A 10,261-nucleotide genomic window follows, 5' to 3' on the forward strand; every position below is an offset into this window, starting at 1 on the left:
TAAGAAATTAAAGAATATAAAGGCTTGCAGATTATTTGGAAGCCTCACAACTATAGATCACAAATACTTTCTGCAAAGAAAAGAATTGGAAGGTGTTGCATCTGATGAGCAGCAAATAGCACAACCAAAAAGTAAAATTTACTATAGCATACAGAAAGGAAGAAACTGGCTCTTAATGTAATTTCAGCTCTTCAGAATCAGTAGTCTATGTGCAATATCTCACTAATTGATGAAAGCAAAGGTAAAAACCAATATTAATATAGAAGACAAAGATCAGAAGATATTGCTAACATACCACCTCTAACACAAATAGGAAGTGGAAAAAGATAAAGATATTGACTATGGTTATCATTGTTCCTTATACTTAACAGTGTAAACTAATCCTCACAACAAGGAGGCCAAAGAGAATACAGAAATCAACCCATAAGCAAATACTTAATTTTTCTGAAATGCAGTTAAGATGGCATTTAAGGACAATAGCAGGTCAGGACACAATACAGATTGACTTTCAAAACATTACAAAGATGACTGAAGAAAAGAGCTAGAACTAAAATTCTAGTGCTTAGAGTAGGCAGCAAAAAAGGTGCCCTCAAATACGTTTTTTAAGGAAAATTTCAGCTGAGGATTAAGGGAAATGAGAAATCCCAAGGATAGACTTTAGATATTTAAACCCAAAGTCCCATGTAAAGAAAAATCCTGGAATACCTGGTAGTGGAAGGGATGAGTCAGAAACCCTATTCTGTGGTGGCCACAACAAAGGGAGAAAACAGGTCAAGGCAAGACTGGGAAGGAACTCATCTGGAATACAGTAGTCAGCAGAAGGAAGTATGTCAAAGTGTAGCTTCTTTAAATCGATATTCTTACTAATTTGGTGCTAAGATCAACTGTTTCTATTTCCCTAAGGGATACAAGTGTTGTCAATTCACTCTAAAGTTCAGCTCCAGGTGCTCAATACTAGTTAAAAGTTCCTATAGAAGAGATGAACCAAGGGTAACTGTGTGTTAGCTATGGTCTTGGCCACATGCTTTTATCAAGAAGGATAGTAGTTTTATAATACAAAGCTAGAAAAGTCTAATAACACATTTAATAATAAAGTAGCACAATATGAATTGTTCAATATTATATTGAGCTATTTGGAACTTTTCTGTATCCCTTATAGCTTAATAATTATGATAGTCTCTGAGATATTTGGGTAAAAGTGGCTGTGCATATTGCGACCAAGGTGATAGACTTGTGAGAGGCATTTATGAATAATTTTATTTCTTTTTTTAAATTAAATTAATTGACTTAATTAATTGATTTAGAATATTTTTTCATGGTTACGTGGTTCATATTCTTTCCTTCCCCTGTTCCCACCCCCCTCTCCTGTAGCCAATGAGCAATTCTACTGGGTTTTTCATGTGTCATTGATCAAGACCCATTTCCATATTTTCAATATTTGCAATAGAATGATTATTTAGAGTCTACATCCCTAATCATATCCCCATTGAACCATGTGATCAAGCAGTTGTTTTTCTTCTGTGTTTCTACTCCCACAGTTCTTTCTCTGGATGTGGAGAGTGTTCTTTTTCATAAGTCCCTCAGAATTGTCCTGGATCATTGTATTGTTGCTAGTAGAGAAGTCCATTACAATTGATTGTTTTGCAGTCTATCTGTCTCTGGGTACAAAGTTCTCTTGGTTCTGCTCATTTCATTCTGCATCACTTCCTGGAGGTTGTTCCAGTTCAGCATGGAATTCCTCCAGTTCATTATTCCTTTGAGCATAATAGTATTCCATCACCAACAGATACCACAATTTGTTCAGCCATTTCCCAATGGAAGAGCATCTACTCATTTTTCAATTTTTTGCCACCACAAAGAGTGCAGCTATGAATATTTTTGTACAAATCTTCTTCCTTATTATCTCTTTGGAGTATAAACCCAACAGTGGTATGGCTGGATCAAAGGGTAGACAGTCTTTTATAGCCCTTTGGGCATAATTCCAAAATGTCTTCCAAAATGATTGGATCAATTCACAACTCTTCCAGCAATGCATTAGTGTCCCAATTTTGCCACATCCTCTCCAGCATTTATTGCTTTACTTTGCTCTCATATTGGCCAATCTGCTAGGTGTGAGGTGATACCTCAGAGTTTTTTTTGATTTGCATTTCTCTAATTATTAGAGATTTAGAACACTTTCTCATGTGCTTATTGATAGTTTTGATTTCTTTATCTGAAAATTGCCTATTCATGTCTCTTGCCCATTTATCAGTTGGGAAATGGCTTGATTTTTTTTGTAAGATTGACTTAGTTCCTTAAAAATTTGAGTAATTAGACCTTTATCAGAGGTTTTTGTTACAAAGATTTTTTTCCCAATTTGTTGCGTCCCTTCTAATTTTGGTTGCATTGGTTTTATTTATACAAAAACCTTTTAATTTAATGTAATCAAAATTATTCATTTAACATTTTGTAATATTCTCTGTCTCTTGCTTGGTCTTAAAATCTTTCCTTTCCCATAAATCTGACGGGTAAACTATTCTATGTTCACCTAATTTACTTATAGTTTCCTTCTTTATATTTAAGTCATTCATCCATTCTAAATTTATCTTAGTGTAGGGTATGAGATATTGATTTAAACCTAATCTCTCCCATATTGTTTTCCAATTTTCTCAGCAGTTTTTGTCAAATAATGGTTTTTTTTTGAGTTTATTGAACACTAACTTGATGAGGTCATTTGCCCCAAGTCTATTCTACTGATTCTCCCTTCTGTCTCTTAGCCAGTACTGTATTGTTTTGATGTACAAATATAGTACAGTTTAAGATCTGATACTGCTAGATCCCCATCCTTCACATTTTTTTTTCATGATTTCCCTTGATATTCTTGATCTTTTGTTCTTTCAAATGAACTTTGTAATAATTTTTTTTAGTTCAGTAAAAAAGTTTCTTGGTAGTTTGATAGGTATGACACTGAAGAAGTAAATTAATTTGGGTAGGATTATCATTTTTATTATGCTAGCTCTTCTTACCAATGAGCAATTAATGTTTTTCCAATTGTTTAGATCAATATTCTTCATTCCTTATCCAGCAAATTTCTGTTGCTATTTTTGAGGGTAACTATGAGAAAGCTTTGTTGAAACAGTTTACTTTTCCTCAGAAGCCCACTCTCTACTAATTTTACTTTCTCTTCATATTACTCAGAGATTGCTTTATTGAATTCCTTTTCAGAAATATAATTATTATCACTTTCTACTTCTTGTCCCATTGCATTGATGTTAGCATACCAAGGAAGGCATAGCATAGCTGGTCCAGAAAAAAGGGAAGGGAACATTTGAGATTATTTCACCTGATGAGTGCATCAGTGTTTCAGGCAGAGTTCTTAAAGATAAATTTTTTTTTCATTATTTTTTGATTTATGAAACTAATCAGTAGAACCCTAATACTGCTCAGTGGATTCATGGAAGGAGAGTGAGAGTCAAGTAGGGTTCTGGTACTCATCTGAGTAGAGCAGATCTCTGGGATATATTGACCAGCTATCCCATTCAAGGAGGTAGCTTGAATAGCCTCTATTATTTTTGACTCTGCTTGTTATGTTGTCCTGAATTCTGCATCGAGTGGCACCTTTGGGAATAACTCATGATAAACCTGAGTCTCAAGTTTAACAGAATCTTTCTGAATGAAGTCTTTTTCTTCTCACCAGATCAGAAAGGGTGTATCTGGTAAAGCTTAATGACGTGACCATTAAGTGCAGTTTAGAGGGAAAAGGGCTCAGGGAGATTTTGCGTAAATTCCCAGTTTTCTATCTCCTGCTGTAGCTCCAGTGACTTCATCGTTTCCAGGATGTTTCATGACAACATCCAAGAACATTAATTAGAGTGATACTGGGTTGCTTTCAGCAGGCTGTCATTTTTAATTGACTAAATACTGTTTGATTTGGCTGAGGAATAACTGGTAGCAGGACATGAAAGAGGTGATAATGCTTCTTTAAACAACAGAGAGCAAACATATAAACAGCCGGGGATGTTGGTGGAACTGGGTGTATTATACAGCAGGGCTGATTTCATATATTCAGCCCTGCTTAGATAGTCTCAACTTTCTTAAAAATTAAAGTGGAAACAGTTACTTTCATCAGAGAATATATGAACTTGGTATTTTTTCTTTTTATAGCCTGTGGGCAGCACATCTTAGGATAGACCAAAAAATTTGATTTTGTCCAGAGTGGAGTGAAAAGGTGGGGAAGGGACTCACAATCATGTTACAAGATTAGTCAGGAGAATAATAGTTTACATTTATGTTTGTATAGTGCTTTAAGGTCTAAAAAGTCTTTCCTTACAACTTGCTGAAGTAGATAGTATTCTTGGTATTTTACAGATGAGGAAAATGAAGTCTGGAGCAGTTAAGTGATAGTCCCAATGTTTTCCAAGTAAAAGGGCTGGTATCTGAACTCAAATTCTCTGTACAAGTCACAACCTCTCAGTGAGCTAGGCAACTCTAAAACTCTAAGCTGCAGAGAAGGCGACAGATTGCATTATTAGTAGAAGTTCCTTTTAACAGCACAATCTCACGTTCTATTTCAATCTCTTTGACTCCAAACTCGGTACTCTTTCCTTGGGAGAAAGAACAATAACTGTTTTTAATTGTTTGAAGGATTGTCCTAAAGAAGAGAGATGAGATGTGTCCTATGTGATGTCAGGGTAGGAAGAATGGGGACAAGTTACAGCGAGGTGAACTTTGGATCAGTTAATATAAAAAAGAACTTCCTGATCTAGCTATCCAATAAACAAAATTCACTTCCCAGTAGATGAGGTTTGGACTAGGCAGTCCCTGAAGGTTCTACCAACTCTGGGATTCTGAAATATGATTTTTTTTCTCTTTAGAGGTATAGTGAATAGAGTGCTAAATCTGGAATCAAGAAGCCCTGGGTTTAAATTGCACCTCTAACAACCTACTGTGTGACCAAGGGCAAGTCATTTAACCAGGGTTTTGATTGATTCATCTGGAAAATGTAATATCACTGTAGCATCTCTCTCACAGAGTTATTGTGAGGCTCAAATGAGATAACATATGAATGATGCTTTGTAAATGTGGGGTCCTTTGCAAAATGGTCAGCTATTACTATTCAGCAGATACACTGGTCATTTCTCATAATAATTTCTCTATAATGGATTGAGGGTTTCCACATTTCAGAAATCAGATTTAAATAAACTAGAGAAAAAATAGATCTGCCTGGTCATCTGAGGTAACATTAAACAAACAAACAAACAAAAAACAACCCTTACCCTTTATTCTTAAAATCAATTACCGGTTTTAAGACAGAAAAGCAATAAGGGCTTGAGGGGTTAAGTGATTTGACCCAATAGACAGCTAGGAAGTGTCTGAGGTCAGATTTGAACCCAGGATGTCCCATCTCTAGGTCTGGCTCTCAATCCACTGAGCCACCTAGCTACTCCTGAGGCAATGTTTTATAAAGTACTTTTTTCTTTCTGAAATATCCACAAATTGATGTCCCCTTATTATGAATTATTTTCCTACAGTAAAAGATGAAGAAGCAATGTACAGAGGTTCTATCTGCAATTAAGGCAAATGTAATTAAGAATCCAAACAGCCTGGGAATTAGACTGTGCAAATCTGTATGTAATAGACTTATCCCCCTGTCTTCTCTAAAAGCCTCTTGGGCTCAAGTTGGAAAGGGATTGATAATGAAAAGTCCATAGCATAGGGATTAGAGTGGAGGATCTGTGGAGGAAGATTTATCAGACTTTGTACCCTGGACTTATTCTCTTTCCATCTTTTTACTTCATCTCTGTGCTTAATCTTCATACTGAAAACTAAATAATAATGATGATAATTTCATCTACCTACATATGGCACTTTACATATATTATCTCATTTTATTATCCCACCAACCATGTTAGGCAGATTCTGTAATTATTCTCATTTTACAGATAAAGAAACTGAGGCTGAGAGAAATTAAGTGACTTCCTCACAGACACACAGCTAATAAATGTTTGAGGCAGGATTTGAACTTTGCTTTCCTTGACTTCAAATCCAGCATTTTCTAATCAGTTCTATAGAAGAATTTTCTATGAAATCTTGTGTAAAGAGTCTATAATTTTGCATCTCTTCGTGTTCAAAATTTTTATCTCTCCCATTAAATTGTCATCAGAACAAACTTGGTTGCAATAGCCTCTTAGCTGGCCTGAGGCTACTTGGGCAAGTGATTCAGTTCTTTTTTTGGAGAAGTCCTCCTTGCCCCCCAACTTGACCCCCAGTTTCTAGAGCTGAGGTGTGGGAAGTCTAGGTATGTATACATACACCTAGACACACTTGGGTGCTTGCATTGGCTGTCCCACCATGCCTGGAAGGCTCTTTCCTCATCTCCTTCAAGTTCCAGCTAAAATATCACTTTCTGTAGGAAGTCTTTCTTAATCCCTTTTAATGCCTTCCCTTTGTTTATTATTTCAAATTCATCCATTTATATAGCTTGTCTGCCCATACTTCCTTTCACAATTATCTCTCCCATTAGACTTTGAGAACCTTTAGAGCAAGGAATGTCTTTTGCTTTTCTTTGCAATCTTAGAGCTTAGTACACAATAGGCATTTTGTAAATATTGACTGACTGACAGATTTCTTTTATGAACAGGACTTTAATGTCATCCAGAACAATGTTTCACACTTTCTCAGGCTCAATCAAAACCTTCCTTGGCCATACCTGAAGAAAGCTGGGCAGTTAGTTATCAGGGGCTCCTCCCTGACATATCAATAGCTATCGACACCTCCTGTAATTAATGTATAGAGACTAGACTTCAGATGATGGATTGTAATGAAGAGTCCATCTTATGGGAGTGCCATTAAGAACCATCAGGGGATTGGAGTAATTCAATTCAACAAACCTTTTATTAAGTCTCTACTCTGTTAATGGCTGCATAGATCCTGGGGAGCCATTCATAAAAAACAATGCGCTTCATGCCCTAGGAAACATACTACCCTAATGGAGTATTGGAGAGAAGAAACAACATGCATACAAATAACGGAGAGGCAAGGAAGAAAGTGGTAAATGCCAAGGAGATCTCTGGACAAAACGTCATAAGAAATGTGAGGAGGGAAGGGAAAATCACATCTTTTAACTGAAATATAGCATTTCCTTCAATTGTGAAGGTAAGCATCAAATATTCTGAGAAGTGGTCCAGCGGCTTCATCCGATGTCCACATGCACACAAAAAAATTAGGCACTCCTGTAAACCATAAATTATTATTAATTGTAACAAGTAATTGCCTGGCACACACTAAGTGCTTAATAAATGTTTATTGAGTTGATGAAATTGGCCCCCCTCAGAGGTTTGTGATTATAATGGAGAGTTTAACTGATGAGATTCTTCTGTCTTTAAATCTATAATCCCGTGATCAGTCTTCAATCCAGCAAATGTCATCTTCAAGGGTAACTTCCTCCTGCTCTTAAATGCCCCTAGGGGTTACTGACACCTGCTTCCTCTTGCAGCTTCCAGGTGTTTCACTTATTTCCTTTTCTCTGACAAACTCTCATAAATATAATCTACAATTCTAGGATTGATATAAATTTTTTTTTATTTTTTTATTTCTATTTTTTAAATCCTGAACTTCTGTGTATTGGCTCCTAGGTGGAAGAGTGGTAAGGGTGGGCAATGGAGGTCAAGTGATTTGCTCAGGGTCACACAGCTGGAAAGTGTTTGAGGCTGGATTTGAACCTACACCTCCAGTCTCTAGGCCTGACTCTGAATCCACTGAGCTACCCAGCTGCCCCCTGATATAAAATTTTTAAGAAGCTGCTCTGATTTTTTTAGAAGCATACTATTTGGTGCTGTGTAACTTAGAGAAAGTTACTTGACCTCTTTAGGCCCCAGGCAACTCTTTAAGACTGTAAGTAGCAAAAAAAAAAAAAAAAAAAAAAAAGAAAAAGTTTTGATCTGTATTGGTAGATGGAGTTTCCTTTTGGGGAATTCTCTACATCAATGAAATAGTAGGCATAGGCCCCATCCTCTACGGTTTGGTATTTATGTGTGCTTGGATACAAACGTATATATGAGTTTCAGTTTGTGTGTGTTTGTGTCTGTCTCTCTGCCTTTGTCTCTGTGTCTCTTTCTCTCTGAATCACTTCCCTCTTTCCCTCAATTTTCAAGTGCTAGCCTTGGAGTCAGAAAGTGACAGTTTCAAAGAAATCTGGCCTGTATACTTACCAATTGTGTGACTATAGTTGTCACAACCTCATATTGCCTCAATTTTCTCATCTGTAAAATGGAGATAATTATAGTACCTTCTGCCCAATGTCCTTTTGAAGATAAAATGAGAACTAAAATCAGAGACCAAAAGTTAGTCATTTGAACAAGGCAGAACAAGTGGCAGAACTGGGACAAGAACCCAGGTTTCTCTAGTCATACATTCACGCCTGATGGAGGGCTTGAACTCAAGGCTTTTTTTTTTTTGTTTGTTTGTTTGTTTGTTTGTTTAAACCCTTAACTTCTGTGTCTTGGCTCCTAGGTGGAAAAGTGGTAAGGGTGGGCAATGGGGGTCAAGTGACTTGCCCAGGGTCACGCAGTTGGGAAGTGTCTGAGGCCAGATTTGAACCCAGGACCTCCCATCTCTAGGTCTGACTCTCAACCCACTGATCTACCCAGCTGCCCCAAACTCAAGGCTTTTTGATTCCAAGGTAGGGTTTGTTCTCTTAAGCCCTGAATCCAGAGTTCTGAGAGCTCTCTTTGGTGAGACACAGAGGCAGCTGTCCTTGGTTTTTGTCCCAGAATCCCTTTTTTGCTGGCTCTTAACCAGTCTGCTTCAGGCTTCCTGCCCTTCTATCAGTCTTTGCCTTCACTCTGCCTAGGCGTTTCTTCTATTTTTTTCTTCTGTGAAAGAGCCCCAACCTTTCTCTTCCTTTCCCGTGGCCCAGATTTTAAAGGGGTTAAACACAAGCTCCTCTTTCCCTAAAAACTTCGTGCAGTTCCATTTTCTGCTCACGATGCGGAGGATACACGGCCCAGGGGAGCAGCTCTCGCCCTGCTCTCACTTAGCTCGGCTTGAGCTTGGCTTGTTATCCGCTGAAACAGAACCTTCAGAATGAGGGCTGGCTGCAGCCCGCTTGCTCGCTGCGACTGCGTTTCCTCGTAGCCCGGTTATTTCCCCTCCACGCTGTGGGAAGGAGCGGGTTAAGAGCACAGAGATTATGTGCTGAGACAGGGGGAGAAGTCATGTATCCCTTCTCCTCAAAGGGCTGAGGGAGGGACGGAGGAGAGCGAATTCATGGACAGGTTTAATTTCTACAGGAGAATGCAAACTCCCTGGGCAGCGGATTGCTTCCTTTGCTTAGCACACCGTAGGTGTTTAATAAATGCTCGTCTAATCCAAACGGCGAATCGAATTACTGCCCCTCCCCCTGCCCCAGACCGCTGCAGCAGACAGACAAACACCTCCGTGAGGCAAATGGCTGCAGGCCAGTGGTGAATCTTTAAAAGGTTACCAATCTTTCCGAAAGTGTCTGCTATTCGAGATTAAATAATAAAGTGTTGAGTGTGCGTTGTGGAAATGGACTTCTGGGAGAGGCAGCGTGATCTGAAAAGTCACGTTTGACTTGGAATCCTCATCGGGAAATTGGGATAATGCTACTTTCACCACAGCACCCTTCGATATTTCCAGCCGTCCCCCCTCCTATCCCCTCCCCCCCCACCCCCTTCATCTTCCAGTGTAGTGATGAAGTTCTCTTTATAAATTGAATTCCTGGCCTCGTCATTACGTAGCAACTTTGTATTGTAGAGGAATTGATTTGTATGAAAGTGTATTTTTAAAATTATATTTCTTATGTGCCTCAGAACATACACACACACAAATGATTGTATCTGAAGTCTTGGATTGCACTTCATATCCCCCCTTTTAAAGTATGCGATTCCATACTTTAGGTTTAAAAGGATCTGCTTGTCCTTTGAACAACAAAGGTTAGGCTAATCAGATCAGAGAATCACAGAATCATAGATTGAGTTGGAAGGGACTTGAGGTCACCTAATACATCCTCATTTTACCGAGGAGAAACAAGGAAGGTTAAGTGATGAGCCGACTTAAAAGCGGTGTGCCTAAAATACAAGTATTTTGACGGCTCTGAGAAATCTGAAACAAACCAGAAAGTGAGACTTGAGATGGCTCTGATTAAACTGGGGGACAGCCACTTGGCGAGGGAGAAAGAGAAACAAAGTTTTCCGGAGGAAAAGTTTTGGAAGGACCTGGCCTTCTGACTATTAGGTCGTCTTGGTCGCGGACAGCTCCC

The sequence above is a fragment of the Gracilinanus agilis genome, chromosome 6 (genome assembly GCF_016433145.1).
Source record: "Gracilinanus agilis isolate LMUSP501 chromosome 6, AgileGrace, whole genome shotgun sequence".
Lineage (NCBI taxonomy): Eukaryota > Metazoa > Chordata > Mammalia > Didelphimorphia > Didelphidae > Gracilinanus > Gracilinanus agilis.